The sequence below is a fragment of the Procambarus clarkii genome, chromosome 2, assembly GCF_040958095.1.
Source record: "Procambarus clarkii isolate CNS0578487 chromosome 2, FALCON_Pclarkii_2.0, whole genome shotgun sequence".
Taxonomy (NCBI): domain Eukaryota; kingdom Metazoa; phylum Arthropoda; class Malacostraca; order Decapoda; family Cambaridae; genus Procambarus; species Procambarus clarkii.
Genome location: NC_091151.1, coordinates 36,897,504 through 36,922,503, shown reverse-complemented (window position 1 = coordinate 36,922,503; position 25,000 = coordinate 36,897,504). Strand labels below are relative to the sequence as shown.

General features: G+C 48.1%; 1 protein-coding gene and 1 pseudogene across 9 annotated transcripts in view; one reads left to right on the top strand and one right to left on the bottom strand.

Moving 5' to 3' along the window:
- The window catches only part of CadN (neural cadherin), a 724,585-nt gene that overhangs the window by 454,291 nt on the left and 245,294 nt on the right, over positions 1–25,000 (top strand). The window lies entirely within an intron of this gene.
- LOC123762464 (5S ribosomal RNA) lies at positions 14,322–14,435 on the bottom strand (annotated as a pseudogene).

Sequence of the window (25,000 nt, the reverse complement as noted above, 5' to 3'; positions counted from 1 at the left end):
AACGCGTTCAAATTCCATCATGGTAACTAGATGGGCGCACTTTGTTATTGAGCAAAGAAAACTTCGTCGTGTGTCAACCATTTTCTTCAGTGTGCACTAAAACAAAGCCAAACTAACAGCTGGAGTTGACGTTGTCGCCCTGGATTAAGAAGACGCGTGATAGGCTGAGGTGGTTGTGCCTGTGTCATCAACAGTAACCCTCGCCCTGTGTGAGGGGGAGGGGGGCGGAGTTACGGAAGGATACAACTTAGACAACACTGAGTCGTGACCAGTATTAAACTGCGCGGTTTGGTCTTTTGTGTGAATATGAAGCCACGCTGACGTAGCCTAGCAAACGTGTCAACGCTGATACTTAACTGCTCCGGGAAATGTTAAATTTTCAATGCTTTTAGTTATACTAATGACACTGAATCTATACGCGTAAATCCACAGCGTACAAATCTAGAGGCATTTAGTGCGAGACGTAGAAGTAAAGTTAGCACAGCTTCCTGCTGGAGGCCAGGTTCACACTGGCTACTTTACCTTGCGACTCCATTATGTGGTCCAAACTCGTGCTTCACATATCACCTTGTGTTTGTGGTTTTACCTAGAGTAATCAGCGAAAATTGCACATTTATGCCGCACAGAAATTTTCGTTGCATCATAAAATTGAAGTTTAAAGATGTGCGTTGTTTTTTTGTTTTAAGAAAATGATGTTGCATGTTAAAGTTGTCCTTTATGGGTGAATGCGCCGCCCGAACGTCGCCCTTGCAGGGGCTAAGGTGCCCGAGCAAGGCCCGTACACACACTTACTGTATCTATTAAATGTCTGGCCGGCTTCGGTGACCTCGGTATTACAGTACCAGCAGCAATTGTGTGATCAATCACTTGCTAAGATGTGTGTGTGTGTGTTCTTGTTTGTTTACACCTCTCCTTGTGAGAGAGCTTGGTCCAGGTAAGAATACGTCCACTTGACACTAACACAGCCGTACAACCTACCCTCGTAATAAATACACATATAAAGTGCTCAACACTAACACCATTAGCTTTATCATGTAACAATAATCATATACGTAGTCACATACATACATATATACATTACATACATACATCATACATACATACATGTGTGAGTCTGTGTGAGGGGTGAGGGCTCAGATTGGCGAGACGTCACAAGTGGAGTTCCGCAGGGGTCAGTCCTTGGACCTATACTGTTTCTGGTATATGTAAATGATCTCCCAGAGGGTATAGATTCGTTCCTCTCAATGTTTGCCGACGATGCAAAAATTATGAGGAGGATTGAAACAGAGGATGATAGTAGGAGGCTACAAGATGACCTGGATAGACTTGAGTGAATGGTCCAACAAATGGCTGTTGAAGTTCACCCCGAGTAAATGCAAAGTAGTGAAACTAGGCAGTGGAAACAGGAGGCCAGGCACAGGATACAGAATAGGAGATGAAGTACTTAATGAAACAGACAGAGAGAAAGATCTAGGAGTTGATATCACACCAAACCTGTCTCCTGAAGCCCACATAAAGAGAATAACGTCTGCGGCATATGCGAGGCTGGCTAACATCAGAACGGCGTTCAGGAACCTGTGTAAGGAATCATTCAGAATCTTGTACACCGCATATGTAAGACCAATCCTGGAGTATGCGGCCCCAGCATGGAGCCCGTACCTTGTCAAGCACAAGACGAAGCTGGAAAAAGTCCAAAGGTATGCTACTAGACTAGTCCCAGAACTAAGAGGCATGAGTTATGAGGAAAGGCTGCGGGAAATGCACCTTACGACACTGGAAGACAGAAGAGTAAGGGGGGACATGATCACAACCTACAAAATCCTCAGGGGAATCGACCGGGTAAACAAGGATGAACTATTCAACACTGGTGGGACGCGAACAAGGGGACACAGGTGGAAGCTGAGTACCCAAATGTTCCACAGAGACGTTAGAAAGAACTTTTTCAGTGTCAGAGTAGTTAGTAAATGGAATGCATTAGACAGTGATGGGGTGGAGGCTGACTCCATACACAGTTTCAAATGTAGATATGATAGAGCCCAGTAGGCTCAGGAATCTGTACACCAGTTGATTGACGGTTGAGAGGCGGGACCAAAGAGCCAGAGCTCAACCCCCGCAAGCACAATTAGGTGAGTACATACACGCTCATTCAGTCATACTGTATGATTCATTGTCTTCGTCTAGCCATTGTTTTAAATATCAATTTAGTCAGTTTAGACTGGTGGTGCTGAGATTGGCGTGGAGTGTCATTGCTCGTCTTGTTACATATATCGTACGTCTCTAATACCACATTATCATCATGTTATTGAAATTGTCTAAACCACGATGGAAAATGGCATAGGTCTTGTGGAGTGGATATCTAGTGTTAGGAATATGATGGTGAGGAATGATGGATGATGGTGATGGTGGTGGTGGTGGTGAGCAGTTGTGGGGGCGGGGCCAGTAGTGTTGTCATCTGTCACCAAGACCTTCCCTCTCCGCCTGTCTCTCCCACCCTCCACACGCCTCCACATTTTTACTCTTCTCTAAAATGTAGAAATAAATGCTGAAATGAGTAGAGAAAGAAATATACGATGCGATTTCCATTCTGAAAACAAATAGTTATGGCTGCCGACAGTTTTATGAGACTGTTGGGTCACATTGACGGCCAATCCCATTGCTGGGTGAAGGTTTTTCTCCGGCTGAAGGTTGGGTTTTGTGACGTTGCCGAGGTGCCGCTGAACCCCTGGTACCACGCCCAGTGGCACCACGCCCAGTGGCACCACGCCCACTGGCACCACGCCCACTGGCACCACGCCCAGTGGCACCACGCCCAGTGGCACCACGCCCAGTGACACCACGCCCAGTGGCACCACGCCCACTGGCACCACGCCCACTGGCACCACGCCCACTGGCACCACGCCCAGTGGCACCACGCCCAGTGACACCACGCCCAGTGACACCACGCCCAGTGGCACCAGTTGCTAGCTCTGTGCCAGTAACCCAACACAATGGTGGGGGGGGGATGCAGAGGTGATGGGGTGGGGGTTGAGGAAGGAGACGAGAGGTTGAGGGCGGGCGGAGCTGACACGCTCACGTTAGTGTCTGCTGTGATCTTTGTCATGGTCAACTTGTGACCAATGATTCACGCTATCACGGTATATATTAGGAATTATTGCGGCCTGTTACAAGGGTTACTGAGGTATTATTGTGAAAATACCCCTCTCACCTTAACACCCAAATTACCCTAACCCAACCCACTCAAATACTCCTCAACCTACCCCCAAATATCCCTCACTCTACCCTCTCCTAAATAACATTTTCACCGTAAATACCCCTCAACCAACCCTAGCCTCCAACGCCATCAACTTCACTCTAGCATTTCCCGCTCGATCTCCGCCAGCCCTCTGCCTCCCCTTACAGCCTTCTCACCCCCCACTCCACCAGCCTGAAGGGCTCTCATCTACTCTCCATTATGATATTTGACCATTTTTGTGTTGTCTGACCAGACCATTTGCGCTCCACAGATTTACTGAGGCTTTTTTAATTGATCTCTGGAGAAGGCCTCGTATTGCGCGCTTTTTTCCCGGTGACTACTCCGGTCAACCGTCAACCAATGAGGGAGCCTTCCTCATTGGTTGACGGGCGGGGAGGGCTGTAGCCAGATGATTTTTATCAGTGCTGGAGGCCGCCGTGGCGCGCACATTGGTAACTTTGGCGTGTGTTGGGAGGCGTGGAGGAACACCCAGGTGAGGTGGGCGAGTGTCACGAGGCTGCTCCCTTCCCCACTACCATACCCATTACCTGTGTGTTAGTGTTTCACCGTGGGTGGGGGGGGGGTGTTGCTTTAGATTTAGCTTCTCAGAACGAAATGTCCATGTTGCACGGGCTATGGTGAGCCCGTAAAGGTGGTGTTGAACACACCTTTAATAGATTCCAGGTGAGACGCCTGGCAACAAGATTTTGAGGGATACGGTGGGTATTTAATGGGGAGAATTTTATCTAATACTTTACAAATGAAGTAACATGTCATTTTAGGTCCAGTGGTGTCCGGAGCCACTGAGCTGCACAATTGGAGTTATATTTCCTACACTTCCTCAGTTTTATACCACCACCACTGGAGTAAGGAACGATGTCTTCACCCAAGCTTTAATCTACCGGTATGAAGGATTCAACCCGTCCTCCCCAAACCCCTAAGGCCAAAACTGTTGTACTAATAATCACAGCGGCTCGCAAAATTGACGTGATGTCCCGTTTTCTATTCGTAGGTCCTCGGTTACGTTAGGTTCCGGCAATTTAGTACATCAGTTTAGTGACGTTGTGAATGACTAGAAATGTTGTGAATGACTAGGAATGTTATGAATGAATACAACTGCTGCATATTCCAATTTTGGTCTCAGGAAAGACATGAACAGTTTCTTTAGTACTTCACCATCCATATAATTAAAAGCAAGTGTGAAGTTGGAAAGCGACGCATCCGCTCCTCTCACAATGTTCTTTATGTGTTCCTCTGGTGACAGCTTACTATCCTAAACCACCCTTAAGTCTCGTTTTTATTGGAGTTTTGTAATTCCTTTCCACATAATTTGTAAGTTTTGTGTGGTCTATTTTCTCCGATTTCACATTGCATAACATGGCATTTATTCACATTGAATTTCATTTGCCACATGTCGCTCCAAGCACTTATTTTATCTAGATTGATTTAAAGGGCATTACAATCGTCTGCGTCTCCTATCTTCCCCAGTATCTTTGCATCATCCACAAACATGTTCATGTAATTCTGTATTCTGGTCGTTTATGTAGGCGATGAACATTACTTGTGCAAGAACTGAACCCTGTGGTACTCCATTAGTAAACTCCTCCAGTCAGATACATTGTCTCTGATTACCGCCCTAATCTGTCAGAAAAATTTTCATGATGCTGAAAAACTTTCTAATGTCTCTGGTTCATTTGGGTACTAAGTTTCCCCATAGATCATGCCCCTCAGTCAGGTACTTGTCTGGTGGAGTGCCGTTGAACTTTCTCAGACTTCATCTTGTGGTTGGCTAGGTACAGACTCCATGCTGGAACTGTATTTTCCAGGATTGTAATGGCATATGTAATATACAACGTCCTGAATGATTCCTTACACAAGTTCTTATATTGAACTAAAGGCAGTTCTTATATTGGCCAATCTAGCATATGCTGCTAATGATGTCCTCTTGAGTTGTGTTTCAGGGGATAGGTCCGGTGTGATGAAACCCCCTAAATTTCTCTCTCGTGATTCTTGAATGATTTCATTTCCGCAATTGGTACCTTGTATCTGGCCTACTCCTTCCATTTTTTTTCATTACTTAACACTTGCTCGAGTTGAACTCTAGTTGGACCATTCCTTGAGTTTGACAAGATCATCTTGTAGTGTCCTGTTGTCATCTGTCTTAATCCTTCATATAATTTTTGCATCGACAGCAAACATTGAGAGGAATGAGTCTATTCTCTCTTGAAGATAGTTTACGTATATTAGAAACGGGATAGATGACACCAACAGAATTTCCATAGAACCCTAAGGGACTTTGCTGGAGATATCTCGCTATTCTGAGGTCACTCCCTTAACAGTAACTAATTTTCTGATGCTTAAATATTCCTTATTTCTCCAACTTAAGTACCAGCCTCTTGTGGGGATACTATGTCAAAGGCTGTCTGATAGTTCAAAAATATGCCATCTGCCCACTCTTCTCTTCTTGTCTAATTTTTGTAGTTTGGTCGTAGAATTCTTTTAACTCCTGTGAGGCACAATTTCCCATTCTTGACCCATATTGGTGGTGTTAGCAAGTACATTCCCTCCAGATGGTGCTACTACCTATCTCCTCATGATCTTCTCCATCACTTTGCATAGTATACAAAATAAGAACATGAGGCTGGAGTTCAGTGCCTCCCGCTAGTCACCCTTTTTTGTATTGGGATTATGATAACTCTTCCATCTTTATGGTAGGTCTCCTGGTACACAGTGCTTCTGCCCCGTCGTTTAGTATCCATGGTGAGATGATCAGGTCCAATAGCTTTTGATACGTGCAGCTCCAGCAGATGTCTCGTAACCTCATCTCTGGTAGAATTTGAAATTACCATAGTTGTTTTGTTTACCACTTCTCTCAGTTCAGGGACTTCTCTTTACTCTACAGTGAAGACCTACTGGAATTTCTTGTCGAGTTCTTCATACGTTTCCTTGTTGTTCTGTCTACCTGTCCTCCCCTTTTCTCAGTTTCATCACCTGTTCTTTCACTGTTGTTTTCCTCCTGTGGTGGGTGTAGAACAGGTTTGGTTGGGTCTTGGTTTTACTTACATCATTGTCGTCTCTCTGCTTCTCTTCTCACTCTGAGGTTCTCATTCCTGGCCCTCTGGTATCTCCCTCTGTTCTCTGTTGCCCTAATATTTCTACAGTTTCTCCATGGCCTTACTTTCTTATATGTCTGATTGAACCATTGATTCCTCATTTTGCTTTTGATTTTTTCCTTCAGGGCTGGGCTAAACTTGCTACTGTGTCCTGACACTTCAGGGTGATGTAGACCATCAAATCTTGTACACTCCAAATCTCCAAACTCTTTTTTTACCATAGTATTCCTGTTATCAATTTTTTCATCATAATTTCCACGTCAGTGTGCCAGTCCTTTGCTTTCTAGTCCCATTTTTTTTTGGGTAGGTTACTACTTTGGCTCCTACTTCCAGCAAATACTCAAATATCAATATGTTTTGGTTTCTCATTCCCTCACTTATGTCTGACTCGTTGAGAGCGAGTATCAGGTCAAGTCTAGCTGGATTTTTATTAACTCATTCTTGTGGATTACTTGTCACATTAACTCAAAGTATCTCGTTGCCACATCCCGTAGTTTACCTCTTCATGTACCTTTGTTCTCCCAGTGTATCTTTCCAGGGTTGAAGTGTTCCATGATTAAGTCTTGATCGATTCCTTCAAGTGACTGAAGCTGCTCTCTCTTATGTTAATGGTTGCCATGTTGTTCTATCATTCTCCTTTCTGGGGTTTCTATTATTTACTAGCTTATGTATTACAGGTATTACCATTATATTTGGTCCTCCCATTATCAGTGTCATCTTGAGGTTATCTTGAGATGATTTCAGGGCTTTAGTGTCCCCGCGGCCCGGTCCTCGACCAGGCCTCCACCCCCAGGAGGCAGCACGTGACAGCTGACTAACACCCAGGTACCTATTTACTGCTAGGTAACAGGGGCATAGGGTGAAAGAAACTCTGCCCATTGTTTCTCGCCGGCACCTGGGATCGAACCCAGGACCACAGGATCACAAGTCCCGCGTGCTGTCCGCTCGGCCGACCGGCTCCCTGTGATAGCCAGCTCTTCAAAGCTCCAGTTCTTCCTTATCAGTAGAGCCACTCCTCTTTCCTTGCTATAGTAGTCCTGCAGAAACACTGCATTTGTAATGCCTGACAATTTTGTTTCTGTGAGTGCTATTACATCTGGGTTTTCTGTGTCCTTTCTCCAAGTTCACTTGCTATATTTGTAATCCCATCTATGTTTTGAGTAAATTACCTTGAAGCTATTTTTTTCTGCTTGCTGTTACTCTTCCCCCTCTGCTATTGTTGTAGGAAGTTGTTCCATAGGCAGGGTATTTGAAGGGTTTATTGTCCTTTGAGGTAGTTATCGGGGGATTGGAGTGGGAGATAGGCAGGCTACTCCAAGCAACAGCTTGTTGGACCAAGCTATGACAAGTCGAGCCTGGCTCCAAGCGGCCTTGGGAAGTAGAAGAACTCTGGGAAACCTCTCCAGATATGTTCCAGGTAAGGGATGGGGAGGCAGGAAAGGTGAGGCGGGGAGGGAAGGTTGTGGGAGTAGGATGGGCATTGAATGGGGGGCAGGTAGGGCTATGGGTGGGGAGAGTTCGTGTGGGGGGGGGGGGGGGGGTGACAGGTGGGGTGGGGATGTTGCACTTCCCTCTGGGACTGGTGGTTGCGCGCCCGCTGTCTTGATTCCCTCCTTCCTCGTCATGCCTCTCTGAAGGAAAACTTTTTGTTAACCATTACGTTTTGCAGTCTGCTGCTCTTTGCTGGAGCAGTTTTAGTTTCCTGCAATTTTCTCTTTTGAGGCCTCGTTCGTGAATAGGGTGAGTGGGTGGGTGTGTACTCTGCTAGTTGTGCTTGCGGGGGATGAGCTCTGGCTCTTTGGGCCCGCCTCTCAACTGTCAATCAACTGATTTTTTTTTAGTTTAAAATTGACAGACGGAGACTAGCTAGGAAAGTGTCCATGTATATCAACTTTGACAACTCCTTACTCAAGTACTATATTGCAACCACTAACTCCCATCGCCTACTCCTCCTCCACTATACACTCTCTCTAACCAGAATGATTGCTTTGTCTTGACACTTGGAACACTTTTATCCCTTACTGACTCTTTTTTCTTGCTATTGGGTTGTGGCCCATCTGGAAATTTGGCTGCTCGACTGAGTTAGCCTGGCACTGTGTGTGTGAACATTTGAGACTGACGTATCTGGCAGACTTTTTTAACATATCCCTCCATCCTGTGCTCCTCTCCACATACATGTTACTGAGTGCGGCACGCTCTCCAGTGTACCGCGTGGCCCTGGCCCGTGTACCCCGCAAGGTGTACCCCGCAAGGTGTACCCCGCAAGGTGTGACCCGCAAGGCGTGACCCGCAAGGTGTGACCCGCAAGGTGTGACCCGCAAGGCGTGACCCGCAAGGTGTGACCCGCAAGGTGTACCCCGCAAGGTGTGACCCGCAAGGTGTGACCCGCAAGGCGTGACCCGCATGGCGTGACCCGCATGGCGTGACCCGCATGGCGTGACCCGCATGGCGTGACCCGCATGGCGTGACCCGCATGGCGTGACTCGCATGGCGTGACTCGCATGGCGTGACCCGCATGGCGTGACCCGCAAGGCGTGACCCGCAAGGCGTGACCGCCAGTATTGCTGGAAAGAAGAGAAGGCTCGCCTCGCCCGCCTCCAGTCCTGGTAAATTGTGCTTGATTACGTGTGAGTGTGCGCGGGACGGAACGCTGGCGGTAAGTGATGGCTGCACTTGTTTCTGTTCTTACGCCCCTTTACTGTGATGCAAAGATAATGGCGAGATGGAGAACCCCTAGAGCAGGGAGGCTAGGGTACAGCATCTGATGTTATCTGCCACCCGCGCCCTGCCTCTGTTATCTGCCACCCGCGCCCTGCCTCTGTTATCTGCCACCCGCGCCCTGCCTCTGTTATCTGCCACCCGCGCCCTGCCTCTGTTATCTGCCACCCGCGCCCTGCCTCTGTTATCTGCCACCCGCGCCCTGCCTCTGTTATCTGCCACCCGCGCCCTGCCTCTGTTATCTGCCACCCGCGCCCTGCCTCTGTTATCTGCCACCCGCGCCCTGCCTCTGTTATCTGCCACCCGCGCCCTGCCTCTGTTATCTGCCACCCGCGCCCTGCCTCTATTATCGGCCACCCGCGCCCTGCCTCTATTATCGGCCACCCGCGCCCTGCCTCTGTTATCTACTACCGGCGCCCTGCCTCTTGTTATCGGCCACCCGCGCCCGGTCCGATAAGGCCACCATGTCATCATCATATCTCCTCAATTCCTCCTCTCTCTCTCTCTTTGTGACAATGTAGTGAGTATTTGTGAGGGTGTGTGACATTTGTGAGTATATATGAGGGTTGAGTTGTGAGCAGTCAGTGGTGGAGGGAAGGGAAAATGAGATGTGGTTTATGACTTCCCTTCCCCAAGTTAAGAGTTCCTCCCCTTACGGGCTCACCATAGCCCGTGCTACTTGGAACTTGTTCCGAGTAGCTGAATCTATAACAACAACAGTTCCTCCCCAGCTAGGCTACCAGTCCCACGGTCAGGGGCACTTGTTCCTTGTTCCACGTGGTCTTGTGTGAGCGTTGTGGGTCTTATAGAGGCTAATGACCTTAAGCCTAGTATGGGCTTTCAGGTATAAGGAGACGGAGTAGCCGAGAGAGATTGAGAGCAGACTCGGTCACGGTGGCCAGGACAGTACACGGTGGCCAGGACAGTACACGGTGACCAGAACAGTACACGGTGACCAGGACAGTACACGGTGGCCAGGACAGTACACGGTGGCCAGGACAGTACACGGTGACCAGGACAGTACACGGTGGCCAGGACAGTACACGGTGGCCAGGACAGTACACGGTGGCCAGAACAGTACACGGTGGCCAGGACAGTACACGGTGACCAGGACAGTAAACGGTGGCCAGGACAGTACACGGTGGCCAGAACAGTACACGGTGGCCAGGACAGTACACGGTGGCCAGGACAGTACACGGTGGCCAGGACAGTACACGGTGGCCAGGACAGTACACGGTGGCCAGGACAGTACACGGTGGCCAGGACAGTACACGGTGGCCAGAACAGTACACGGTGACCAGAACAGTACACGGTGGCCAGGACAGTACACGGTGGCCAGGACAGTACACGGTGGCCAGGACAGTACACGGTGGCCAGAACAGTACACGGTGACCAGGACAGTACACGGTGGCCAGGACAGTACACGGTGGCCAGGACAGTACACGGTGACCAGGACAGTACACGGTGGCCAGGACAGTACACGGTGGCCAGGACAGTACACGGTGGCCAGGACAGTACACGGTGGCCAGGACAGTACACGGTGGCCAGGACAGTACACGGTGACCAGGACAGTACACGGTGGCCAGAACAGTACACGGTGACCAGAACAGTACACGGTGGCCAGGACAGTACACGGTGGCCAGAACAGTACACGGTGACCAGGACAGTACACGGTGGCCAGAACAGTACACGGTGGCCAGGACAGTACACGGTGACCAGGACAGTACACGGTGGCCAGGACAGTACACGGTGACCAGGACAGTACACGGTGGCCAGGACAGTACACGGTGGCCAGGACAGTACACGGTGGCCAGGACAGTACACGGTGGCCAGGACAGTACACGGTGGCCAGAACAGTACACGGTGGCCAGGACAGTACACGGTGGCCAGGACAGTACACGGTGACCAGGACAGTACACGGTGGCCAGGACAGTACACTGTGGCCAGGACAGTACACGGTGACCAGGACAGTACACGGTGGCCAGAACAGTACACGGTGGCCAGAACAGTACACGGTGACCAGGACAGTACACGGTGGCCAGAACAGTACACGGTGACCAGGACAGTACACGGTGGCCAGGACAGTACACGGTGGCCAGGACAGTACACGGTGGCCAGGACAGTACACGGTGACCAGGACAGTACACGGTGGCCAGGACAGCAGGCGGCTGATCCCACCGCTGCCACCATTGTAATGGGCAAGTGTACTATTGGGGGTGTCATGTGAATACAAAGTAAATCAGTATGAAAATTACCTCGGCTGAGGACATTGAAAAACTTCAAGCTGATATTAATAAAGTTTTCGACTGGGCATCAGAAAATAACATGTTTAACAGTGATAAATTCCAGGTACTCAGGTACGGTAAAAATGAGGACCTTAAACATAATACAGAGTACAAAACACAATCAAATGTACCCATAGTAGGAAAACAGCATGTAAAGGATTTGGGAATAATAATGTCTGACGACCTAACGTTTAAGGAGCATAATCAAGCAAATATTGCGACAGCCAGAAAAATGATAGGATGGATTACGAGAACTTTCAAATCCAGGGATCCCATCACAATGGTTGTACTCTTCAAATCACTTGTGCTGTCCCGTCTCGAGTACTGCTCAGTACTCACTTCCCCCTTCAGAGCAGGAGAGATTGCTGAAATAGAGGGAATACAGAGAACATATACGGCACGCATAGACGCAATAAAGCACCTAAATTATTGGGATCGTCTCAAAGCCCTCCAAATGTACTCACTAGAAAGAAGACGAGAGAGATATCAAATAATATACACCTGGAAGATACTGGAGGGCCAAGTACCCAATCTACACAGTAAAATAACAACGTACTGGAGTGAACGACATGGAAGAAAATGTAGAATAGAACCAATGAAGAGCAGAGGTGCCATAGGCACAATCAGAGAACACTGTATAAACATCAGAGGTCCGCGGTTGTTCAACGTCCTCCCAGCAAGCATAAGAAATATTGCCGGAACAACCGTGGACATTTTCAAGAGGAAACTAGATTTATTCCTCCAAGGAGTGCCGGACCAACCGGGCTGTGGTGGGTATGTGGGCCGCTCCAAGCAACAGCCTGGTGGACCAAACTCTCACAATTCGAGCCTGGCCTCGGGCCGGGCTTGGGGAGTAGAAGAACTCCCAGAACCCCATCAACCAGGTATCAACCAGGTTTAAAGTCACCACTGTAACATAAATATTTTCATCACTGAGGTTACTGTATTATCTGGAGGGGGGGTGGGGTGGGGGGATGCATAAACAATTAAAGATGCTGATTAAATTACTTGAGGAATATTAAGTATTACAAATTGGAACTGAGAATTATTAGAGGGTTTAAACATTATATTAAAACTATTACCGCAGGCACTTTTAACTAAAGACTGGACATTGGGAGAGTGTTTTAATTCTTCTTGTATAAACTTTAGGGACTCGATTCGTGAAATTTATTACCGGGAAATACTGGTATAAGGAGCCACTTCCACACTTTGATCTGAGACACTTAAAGCTCTTAACCCCTTAAGAAACATTGGGTTGATTTGGCACTTAAAGAACTGAGCAAGTGTAAAGTCAACCCAATGTTTTCAAAAGGGTTAAGTGTTTTAAGTGTCCCAGTTGAAAGTGGGGAAGTGGCTCCTCGTCTCAGTGTTTGACAGTAGTAATTCTTCCAAAGTTAAAGGTTATACAATAGATACATTTAGGTATGCGCGTGTGGGAAGGCACCATATAGGTTGTCCCCACCACTCTCCCTCACCCAACACTGTACCCACACCTGCTCCTCCCTTCTCTACACCAGACAAGTTCTGGCAGTAATCAAGTTGTGGGGATGTGTGGCGGGTAAGACAAGTGCATTTGCCTGGAGCATCAAGCAGCCAGTGTTACACAGGCATCAACAACTTCTTGCAGCCAACTATCACCTTTCTCAAATACACATCCCAAACACACACACGCACACGTGTCTGTGTGTATTATATATATATATATATATATATATATATATATATATATATATATATATATATATATATATATATATATATATATATATATATATATATATATATAAACATATATAAACACACACGGACTTGGGGGTAGGATAAGAAGCCATAATGTGTCTCCATAATGTGGTCTCCCATACTGGTGTACCGTGTGTGTGTGTGTACACCTCTCGGCGTGTCAGTTGTGTCATGTTACCTCTTCTTGTATCTATGGTGGCTGTATCCAACACCTCTACTTCAAGCTCATTGCACTTGCTTACCACTTTCTCTGCATAAGAGTAGTTCCTTATTTTTTTTAAATTTATTTTGTTTCTAACTTCACCTGACTGTCCTCGCTTTGCCCCGTTGATATGTCCGTCTTGATCATCTTTGTTTCTCTCGATATGTTGTACTTTGTCTCTCTGGTACTCTTATATTAACAAATGTTTGTACCTTGTCTATTTGCTTCTAGTGCGCTTGTAAATGTGGGTTCCATGCTGTGGGTCACATTCTCAGTGTTCCTTTGGTCATGAACAAATCCACAAGGGCCGTGACGAAGATTCGAACCTGCGTCCGGGAGCATCCCAGACAGTTGCCTTAATCGACTGAGCTACGACAGGGTTAAAAAGTGTTGAAACCGAAATTCTACTAATTTTAATATTAGAAGTTCAAAGTTCCAAAGAAGAAGCTCCGAAGAAGTTCGAAGAAACCGAAGTTCTACGAAGTTCTACTAGTAATAATATTTACTGGATCCCGGAGCCTCTCCGAGAGACAAACCAGGGTTTTACACAACTCCCCCCTTGCACCCAAGCTATGTCAATAGGCCGTTCTCCCTCTTCGCCCTTACTTAATTACATTTCTTTGGTCATGTTCTTCATACCTGAGAACCATTCTTGAGTTTGCTAGAGAGGGAACGGGGCGGTGTTTTGCCATGAGAGGGGGTAGTAATGGGGTGGGTGAGAGTTTGTGTGTGGGGGTGGGTGAAGGGGGCGTGTGTACGCCAGTAATATTGGGTGCACATCTGGAACAAGGAAGGTGTTAGCGGAGCAAGTGGGTGGAGGCAGCATTACAGGTGGTGCAGTATTGGGGGGGGGGGCAACATTTGAAACCAGTTAGTATGGTAGTTTAGGTGTTTGTTATGTGGCGTATGTTGCGGTAATTCAGAGGATCAACGTTCCAGCGTTATTAGACGCTAATTGTTAGTACATGTAAGCAGTACTCACCTAATTGTGCTTGCGGGGGTTGAGCTTTGGCTCTTTGGTCAAACATTATTGCCAATAGCATTTGGTGTTCCCAGGCGGTCACCCATCCAAGTACTAACCGAACCCAACGTTGCTTCGCTGATCGGACGAGAAGCGGTGTTCTCAACGTGGTATGGCCGTTGGCGCTGGTTGAAGCAGTGTGTTAAGATGGCGCGTCTCAGGCAATGAACGGTTTCCTCTTACTATAACAAGCACTATGGACACGTATAATGAAGCGTGTCTTTAATATTGTATAATGGGAGGGTCGTAGTGGTATTGAGCCAGACAGCGTGCTCAGTAATGGGCAGTCGGGTGTTATTTAGCATACATATGAGGTAACCTGTCACCTCTAATGACGGGCTCACGTCCGCCCAACGTGTTCTGCCACGTTCACCTGTGTGGTAGTGAACCCTAATAGAACCTCGCCATTACACACCAAGTTGAACCAAACACCAATGGTGTTGATTGATCGTATTGTCAAAAATGTGTGTGTGTGTATATATATATATATATATATATATATATATATATATATATATATATATATATATATATATATATATATATATATATATATATAATATAGCATCGTAATGATTCAGGATTTTAAAAACATTTTTTGTCCCGAAGGGATTTTTCTTAGAGGGGGGCGGTAGGTGTCGGGGGAGGGGTACTGTGACTCATGCTGTGAGTAAAGATGCTAACATAGCAACATGGACAAGACCTCCGCCGTGAAGAATAACGCCGAGTTGTTCATCCTGTCACTTGTACCCCAGACGCAGCCGGGACTTTCTTAACTGTCTTAAGTGAACAGCTTATATTGTCTTCGACAGCCAGTCCTTCCCTGTTAGTGTTGGGCTTGTGGTGTGGGGGAAGGGGGGGTTGATGGGGGTGGGTGGTGTGGGGGAGTTGGTTGTTGGGGGGATGTTGGGAGTTGGGGGGTGGTAGAGGGGGTGGGTGGTGTTGGGGAGTTGGTTGTTGATGGGGGAGGGTTGATGTTGGGGTGGTCGGCACGGGGGAGGGGGGGTTGGTGTGGGGGGGGTCTCGGCAGGGGGACTGGTGGGGGGGGGTGTTGATATCCGACACGTCTTCGGACCTCCACCAAACTATTTACATAAAATAAACTTCCGAAATAAGAAGTGTCTAGCGATCACTGTGTTTACTAGTTGTGTTTTACGGGGGTTGAGCTTTGCTCTTTCGGCCCGCCTCTCAACTGTCAATCAACTGTTTACTAACTACTACTTTTTTTTTTTTTTTTTTTTCCCCCACACACACACACACACACACACCCCAGGAAGCAGCCCGTGACAGCTGACTAACTCCCAGGTACCTATTTACTGCTAGGTAACAGGGGCATTCAGGGTGAAAGAAACTTTGCCCATTTGTTTCTGCCTCGTGCGGGAATCGAACCCGCGCCACAGAATTACGAATCCTGCGCGCTATCCACCAGGCTACGAGGCCCCGAGGCACACACACACTGTGTGTGTGTGTGTGTGTGTGTGTGTGTGTGTGTGTGTGTGTGTGTGTGTGTGTGTGTGTGTGTGTGTGTGTGCGTGTGTACTCACCTAATTGTACTCACCTAATTGTGCTTGCGGGGGTTGAGCTTTGGCTCTTTGGTCCCGCCTCTCAACTGTCAATCAACTGGTGAGACTGGTGAGAGGTGTGTGTGTGTGTGTGTGTGTGTAAGTAATGTAGTGTGATGACTTGCGTCCCGCCATAAGGAAGGGAAGATGTAGCAAGGTGGTGTTACCACGGGCGAGGATGTTACTGGAAGCAGGTGTGACCCTCACCATCGGTGGCGGCGCCTGACACATTGGTCACCACCAGATTGAATTTCACATTTTCTAGATTGAATTTGGGACATGTGGTGGGGGGGGGGAGGAGCAGGGGGTAAGGGTTTAGTGACGGGGTTACGGCCCCCCCCCTCGCTCCGCTCACCAGTTAACCAGTCACCTTTCAAAGTTTAATGAGGCTGGTCTCAAGCGCCTGGCCTAAAATCTTGGATACACAGACAAGTATATAAAAATAAAAGAAGTATACTTCAGTCCCGAATATAGTCCAGGACTCAAGCAAACTATATATATACACACACACACTAGGTACACCTCTGTATACTGTATATCTGGGGTGGACATTAGGCGCTGGCCGTATACATGGGCGTCATAGGCGAGCAAACACACCGTCTCCACATTTAATGCAGCCCCAGCATGGAGTCCATATCTAGTTAAGGATAAGACTAAACTGCAAAAAGTTCAAAGGTTTGCCATCAGACAAACGAGCTGAGAGGTATGAGCTACGAGGAGAGACTACGGGAATTAAACCTCACCTCGCTGGAAGACAGAAGAGTTTGGGGGGACATGATCACCACATTCAAGATTCTCAAGGGAATCGATAGGGTAGATAAAGACAGACTATTTAACACAAGGGGCACACGCACTAGGGGACACAGGTGGAAACTGAGTGCCCAAATGAGCCACAGAGACGTTAGAAAGAACGTTTTTAGTGTCAGAGTGGTTGACAAATGGAATGGATTAGGAAGTGATGTGGTGGAGGCTGACTCCGTACACAGTTTCAAGTGTAGATATGATAGAGCCCAATAGGCTCAGGAACATGTACACCAGTTGATTGACAGTTGAGAGGCGGGACCAAAGAGCCAGAGCTCAACCCCCGCAAGCACAATTAGGTGAGTACAGTTTGGACTCCAGCGACTCCAGCCGCCAAATAATGGTAATTTAGTCAAATTAAAGCAAAGCCATTGGGACGCTCCCAGGAAATAATGGCCATCGGCCTGGGTATGTTGGCCGGGTGGGCTGGCGCCACCTCTTCAAATTAGTGTTGTCATAACTGGGCTGTGTGAGGTGGTGAGGGGCACAGTGCATGCACTTTTGTCCGGCTGGAGTCACGGTAGAGGAGTTCCCTCCCAGTGTTGGGCAACAGTCGCTACCCACCTTATTCCCAGACAAGCTTGATAACAGTGTATGTCGAGTGTGTGTGTGTGTGTGTGCTTACCTAGACTCGCCTATTTGTGCCTGCAGGATCGAGCATTGACTCTTTGATCCCGCCTTTCTAGCCATTGGTTCTTTACAGTAGTGACTCCTGTCCCATTTCCCTATCATATCTAGTTTTAAAATTATAAATAGAATTTGCTTTCATAACCTGCTCCTTAAGTGCATATATGCACTTAGTTGAGAAGTTGAGTAGGCGCGCGCGCGCGCGCACACACACACACACACACACACACACACACACACACACACACACACACACACACACACACACACACACAGTAGTGTGTGGGCCTCGTAGGCCCACACACACGCGCGCAGGACTCGTAATTCTGTGGCGCGGGTTCGATTCCCGCACGAGGCAGAAACAAATGGGCAAAGTTTCTTTCACCCTAAGTGCCCCTGTTACCTAGCAGTAAAATAGGTACCTGGGAGTTAGTCAGCTGTCACGGGCTGCTTCCTGGGGTGTGTGTGTGTGGTGTGGGGGAAAAAAAAGTTAGTAAACAGTTGATTGACAGTTGAGAGGCGGGCCGAAAGAGCAAAGCTCAACCCCCGCAAAAAAAAAAAACACAGCTAGTATACACACACACACACTAATGATAGTGTGTGTGTGTGTGTGTGTGTACGTACGTACTAGCTCATTTATGCTTGCAGGATTAGCTGTTGTTTGGGATAAAGGGGAAGAGGGAGGGAGAGAGACGCAACATACTGGAGTGAAAATATGGAAGGAAATGCAGAACAGAACCAGTGAGGAGTAGAGGTGCCATAGGCACAATCAGAGAACACTAAACATCAGAGGTCCACAGCTGTTCAACACCCTCCCAGCAAGCATTAGAAATATTGCCGGCACGAAGGTGGAGTTATTCAAGAAATACTTGGACAGGTTCTCGCAAGAAGTGCCAGACCAACCAGGCTGTAGTGGATGTGTGTGCCTGCGGCCTGCTCCAAGCTACAGCCTGTTGGACCAGGTTATCCCAAGTCGGAGAGTAGAAGATCTCCCAAAACCCTCTCCAGATATGCCCCAGAGAGAATGGGTGGGAGGGAGAGAGAGAGACACAGACAGACAGACAGCCAGCCAGCCAGCCAGCCAGCCAGCCAGCCAGCCAGCCAGCCAGCCAGCCAGCCAACCAGCCAGCCAAACAGCCAGCCAAACAGCCAGCCAGCCAGCCAGACAGACATAGAGGAGTCCCAGGACAGCAGTAGCAGGTGCACCAAGATACGAAAAGCAACTCCTTCTACCACAGGTGGATCGTCTTTCCTACCGTAACCCACTAACTTCCATCATATAATGGGGCTACGTTAAATAAAATAAAATCTTCGTTAGTTGACAATAATGCGAGATGTGCAGTGTGACTGGAGGGAGAGACGAAGTATAACCAATGAAAAATATTGTGGTAAAAATTTCACACTAAAGATGCAGAGTCGTGAAAAATGCAGAGCGAAGAAAAATATCTCTTGGGCACGAGTTGACTGACATGGGTCTTCTGGTCCGAGGCAAGTTTGTTGCTGCATCGGCGACCTCACCGAGAACCCACCAGCGACACCAAGACAAAACCCCCGACGATGGTACCATGGACCCGGGAAGATACACCCGCTGTGTCAACCTTCCCGCCATGATGGTCGCCGCCGTCTCTCACAAGCTCCCTCTCACCCCTACTTGTTTAGCCTTCCCACAGTGCCATAGTTCCCCCCTCCCACCATACCTGGCGGACACAAACCCGACTCCTACCCCCCATACAGACCCTCATTCACCAAGACACTGCCATCACCGCCTGCTCCCACAAGCTAATACAGACTTTCAAAAGTCGCCGCGGACACGTCTCCCACGTCGTCCTCCGCTGCCCCCCCCCCCGTACCGACGGCCTTTCATTTCTGCGTAGACATCTCTCTCTTTTGTCCAAATGATAAAATTACAATTGAAAACGTGTGCTTAGCCTGGTGGCGCTGGGCGACCGCGGGCGGGGCGGTAGCCTCAGGCTAATGCCACCACGTCTCGTAATACATGTATATACATTATTTTTTTACACATTGACCTCCTTCTCCTCCATTATTCTTTATTCCCCCTTCCATTCCTCATTTCTCTTCTTCCATTCCTCAGCTTCCTTCCCTCTCGGCAGAATGCGTACTTAGAACTATACGAGACAGAAAATATATGCACGAACTATTCATTTCATTTCAAACTTCAAAGAGATTGAAAAACTATAACTTGCGGTGACATTCAACCTCAAAGTTTGTGACAGCCGTCCACACACTTGTCAAGACTGCCAGACAGTGTGTCACTCGACCCTGACTTTACAAGAAACAACTTGCTCGTGAAATGACGGTGGTCATCAACCAGGAGGCCTGGTCAGAGACCGGGTCGAGGGGACGCTGATCCCCGGACCTAACAACAAGTGCTAAGTGTCACCCACGTATTCTGGAAGTGTTCGAACGTCATCAGTTGAGTCGTGTGTAAACTGTTTTTCATTCATAAACAGCGGGTTTGGCGGCTGGATTAACGAGCTTGGATCTTTGTATGCTAGGACGAGCTGATAATTAAGGCCCGTCCTCTAAACAAAGACCCAAATTTCATCCCATACACCCGCCAAACCTCCTGTTTATGAATGAAAAAAACAGTTTACACACGACTCGCAACTAGGCGGCTACTGTACCGCTGGGCGACTACTGTACCGCTGGGCGACTACTGTACCGCTGGGCGACTACTGTGCCTCTGGGCGACTACTGTGCCTCTGGGCGACTACTGTGCCTCTGGGCGACTACTGTGCCTCTGGGCGACTACTGTGCCTCTGGGCGACTACTGTGCCTCTGGGCGACTACTGTGCCTCTGGGCGACTACTGTGCCTCTGGGCGACTACTGTACCGCTGGCCGACTACTGTACTGCTGGGCGACTACTGTACCGCTGGGCGACTACTGTACCGCTGGGCGACTACTGTACCGCTGGGCGACTACTGTACCGCTGGGCGACTACTGTACCGCTGGGCGACTACTGTGCCTCTGGGCGACTACTGTGCCTCTGGGCGACTACTGTGCCTCTGGGCGACTACTGTGCCTCTGGGCGACTACTGTGCCTCTGGGCGACTACTGTGCCTCTGGGCGACTACTGTACCGCTGGCCGACTACTGTACCGCTGGGCGACTACTGTGCCTCTGGGCGACTACTGTACCGCTGGCCGACTACTGTGCCTCTGGGCGACTACTGTACCGCTGGGCGACTACTGTACCGCTGGGCGACTACTGTACCGCTGGGCGACTACTGTACCGCTGGGCGACTACTGTACCGCTGGGCGACTACTGTACCGCTGGGCGACTACTGTACCGCTGGGCGACTACTGTACCGCTGGGCGACTACTGTACCGCTGGGCGACTACTGTACCGCTGGGCGACTACTGTGCCTCTGGGCGACTACTGTACCGCTGGGCGACTACTGTACCGCTGGGCGACTACTGTGCCGCTGGGCGACTACTGTGCCTCTGGGCGACTACTGTACCGCTGGGCGACTACTGTGCCTCTGGGCGACTACTGTACCACTGGGCGACTACTGTACCGCTGGGCGACTACTGTACCGCTGGGCGACTACTGTGCCTCTGGGCGACTACTGTACCGCTGGGCGACTACTGTACCGCTGGACGACTACTGTGCCGCTGGGCGACTACTGTACCGCTGGGCGACTACTGTACCGCTGGGCGACTACTGTGCCGCTGGGCGACTACTGTGCCTCTGGGCGACTACTGTACCGCTGGGCGACTACTGTGCCGCTGGGCGACTACTGTGCCGCTGGGCGACTACTGTACCGCTGGGCGACTACTGTACCGCTGGGCGACTACTGTACCGCTGGGCGACTACTGTACCGCTGGGCGACTACTGTACCGCTGGGCGACTACTGTACCGCTGGGCGACTACTGTACCGCTGGGCGACTACTGTACCGCTGGGCGACTACTGTACCGCTGGGCGACTATTGTACCGCTGGGCGACTACTGTCGCACTTGGTGACATGGCCGCCACAACGCCGCCGGCGGGGGGCGCACCTTACCAGGAGTTATGCGGCCATAAACCCAATACGACACATACACACACACACAATTTTACCAGCGGCCGGCCACAGTATTTACAAGCCGTGCCTGCGCTGCTCCTCTCCACGCTGCACCACGGCTCTCTTGAATACTATTAAATGGACATGTTAATGTGTGCGAGGGTGAGGACGTCTGGCGGGCTGTGCTGGGTGTATTAAGGAAATAATGCAACTATCGTGGCCTAGATAATACTGAAGTTGATGTCGGCGGAACACGTTGAAGACGCGAACTCTTCTCGTTTCTCTGGCATAATTGTGATGCCTGTTGCTCACGACGTCTAGTGAGTTTATTGTGTTTATAAGTTTAACAGTTTGTGACAGTCCAGCAGTGGGATGCTCACTATTATCAACATTACAGGTTTAAATAAATATATATATATATATATATATATATATATATATATATATATATATATATATATATATATATATATATATATATATATATATATATAATATCGGTGGGTTTAATAAAGTAGTGTTACTTTGTATGTTGTACATGGGGAGAAACTTGCCATAGCTGGTAAATATATGGTGTTTATGGTTGTATACTGGCTGGGGGAGCGGAGGTGGGTGTGTGTGTGTGTGTGTGTGTGTGTGTGTGGTGGTTTATGGTGCAGGATGTGTGGTGCGTGGCGTTTGTCCAGCTTATGTACTGACGTATTGCTGCCTGCTGGTGTATGGTGGGGGGGGCGGGGGCGGGGTGTAGGTGGTGTGTGTGTCGGGGGCAGTGTTGGGGTGTACGTGGTGTGTGGGGGGGGGGGCAGTGTTGGGATGATGTTTAGTTTGTGTGGGGTGTAGGTGGTAGTGAGGGTTGAGGTGGGGTGTGAAGTTGACAGGAGGGGAGAGCAGGATAACACCTCGCCCGGGATTACGGAACAGAGGGCGGGATTTAGACAATACAGAACTGCGGTGCACGCCATACAAGGCTCTGTATCGTGTTACTAGTACATGACAGCACAGAATTATGTTGTGTGGTGCTGATAAATGTTAGTCTTTGAGGTTACTGTTGCTTGTTAAGGTCATTGGTGCTGATTGAGGACATTGATGACGTGTGCGGTACAAGAACGTGGTGTACTCACCTAGTTGTACTAACCTAGTGGTGATTGCGGGGGTTGAGCTTTGTCTACTTGCCTCTCAACCGTCAATTAACTGGTGTACAGATTCCCGAGCCTACTGGGCTCTTATCATATCTACATTTGAAACTGTGTATGGAGTCAGCCTCCACCACATCACTGCCTAGTACATTCCACTTGTTAACTACTCTGACTGAAAAAATTCTTTCTAATGTCTCTATGGTTCATTTGGGCACTTAAGTTTCCACCTGTGTCCCCTTGTTCGTGTTCCACCCGTGCTAAATATATTGTCTTTGTCCACCCTGTCAATTCCCCTGAGAATTTTGTAGGTGGTTATCATGTCTCCCCTTACTCTTCTGTTTTCCAGGGTTGTGAGGTTTAGCTCCCTAGGCCTTTCCTCGTAACTCATTTCTCTCAGTTCCGGGACCAGTCTGGTGGCATACCTCTGAATCTTCTCAAACTTTGTCTTGTGTTTAACTAGGTATGGACTCAAAGCTGGAGCTGCATATTCCAGGATTGGTCTTACATAAGTGCTATACAGGGTCCTGAACGATTCCTTACACAAGTTTCTAAAGGCAGTTCTTATGTTGGTCAGTCTAGCATATGCCGCTGATGATATCCTTTTGATGTGGGCCTCTGGGGACAGGTTCGGTGTGATATCAACCCCCAGATCTCTCTCTATTTGACTCTTGCAGGATTTCACCTCCCAGATGGTTCCTTGTGTTCAGCCTTCTGCCCCCTTCGCCTAATTTCATTACTTTACACTTTCCTGAGTTGAACTTTAGTAGCCATTTTCTAGACCATTCCTCCAGTTTATCCAGGTCGTCCTGTAGTCTCTGTCTATCTTCATCCGTCTTGATTCTTCTCATAATTTTTGCATTATCAGCAAACATTGAGAGGAATGGGTCTATACCCTCTGGAAGATCGTTTATTAGAGACAGGATGGGTCCAAGTACAGAGCCCTGTGGGACTCTGCTGGTGACATCTCGCCACTCTGATGTCTCCTCCCTCACAGTTACTCGATGTTTCCTGTTGCTTAGATACTCCCTTATCCACTGGAGTACCTTACCTCTTACTCCTGCCTGTTGCTCCAACTTTTGTAACAACCTTTTATGGGGTACTGTGTCAAAGGCTTTCTGACAGTCCAAGAACATGCAGTCTGCCCACCCTTCTCTTTCTTGCCTAATTTTTGTTGCTTGGTCATATAATTTTATTAAACCTGTGAGGCACTATTTACCATCTCTGAACCCATGCTGGTGGTGTTAGAAAGCTCTTTCCCTCCAGACGCTCTACGAGCCTTTTCCTCACGATCTTCTCCATCACCTTGCATGGTATACAAGTTAGGGAAACTGGCCTGTAGGTAAGTGCCTCTTGCCTGTCACCTTTTTTGTATATTGGGACTACTTTAGCTGTCTTTCTTGTTTGAGGAGCTGTTCACTTGAGACAGTTAAGCAAGTTCCAATTGTGTGTGGGTACAAGTGACAGGATGAACAACCCAGCGGGTTTTCTTCCTATTGGGGAGTGTTGTATATGCTGCTATGGCGGTATGTCCACTCACAAGGTGAGTGACGCTGCCCAATAAACTCGCCCTTCGGGGTAAAATATAATTTTTTTTTAATTAACTGTCTTCCAACTTTCCGGTAGGAGTCCTGTTTCCAGTATAGACCTTGTATACAAGGTACGTGACGTCATACGGGCTGGCGGTCCAGATGGGTTATTACAGTTGAGCTGCTCCTGCCTGGACTGTGGCAGTGACAGTCTGGTGTGATTAATGCTGCCGGAGGTGGCTACCTTGTTGTGCACCCATGACTCGTCCTGTGAGTGGTACTGACGTTGGTACTCGCCCCCGTACAAATGTTAAGCTCCACACCCTTCACTGTGATTGTCAGTGTGCTACTTCCTGTCTCGACCCTTCTACTGCCTCAAATTCTTCTAAAAGTTGTCGTGCAATGACAGTTTCTAGAGACGTTTTTGACACCCACAAGATTACGTAGAGCGTTGTCTTTATTCACTGCAAGCTTGGTCAGTGACATAAGCATTAGTGAGTGGGGAATCCACACCAGATAATAACTCGATATTATCGTGGAAATTACAGGTAATAACTCGAATATTATTCAATATTCATATATATATATATATATATATATATATATATATATATATATATATATATATATATATATATATATATATATATATATATATATATATATATATATATATATATGTCGTACCTAGTAGCCAGAATGCACTTCTCAGCCTACTATGCAAGGCTCGATTTGCCTAATAAGCCAAGTTTTCCTGAATTAATAAATTTTCTCTAATTTTTTTCTCATGAAATGATAAAGCTACCCATTTCATTATGTATGAGGTCAATTTTTTTTTATTGGAGTTAAAATAACGTAGATATATGACCGAACCTAACCAACCCTACCTAACCTAACCTATCCTATCTTTATAGGTTAGGTTAGGTTAGGTAGCCGAAAAAGTTAGGTTAGGTTAGGTTAGGTAGGTTATGTAGTCGAAAAACAATTATTTCATGAAAACTTGGCTTATTAG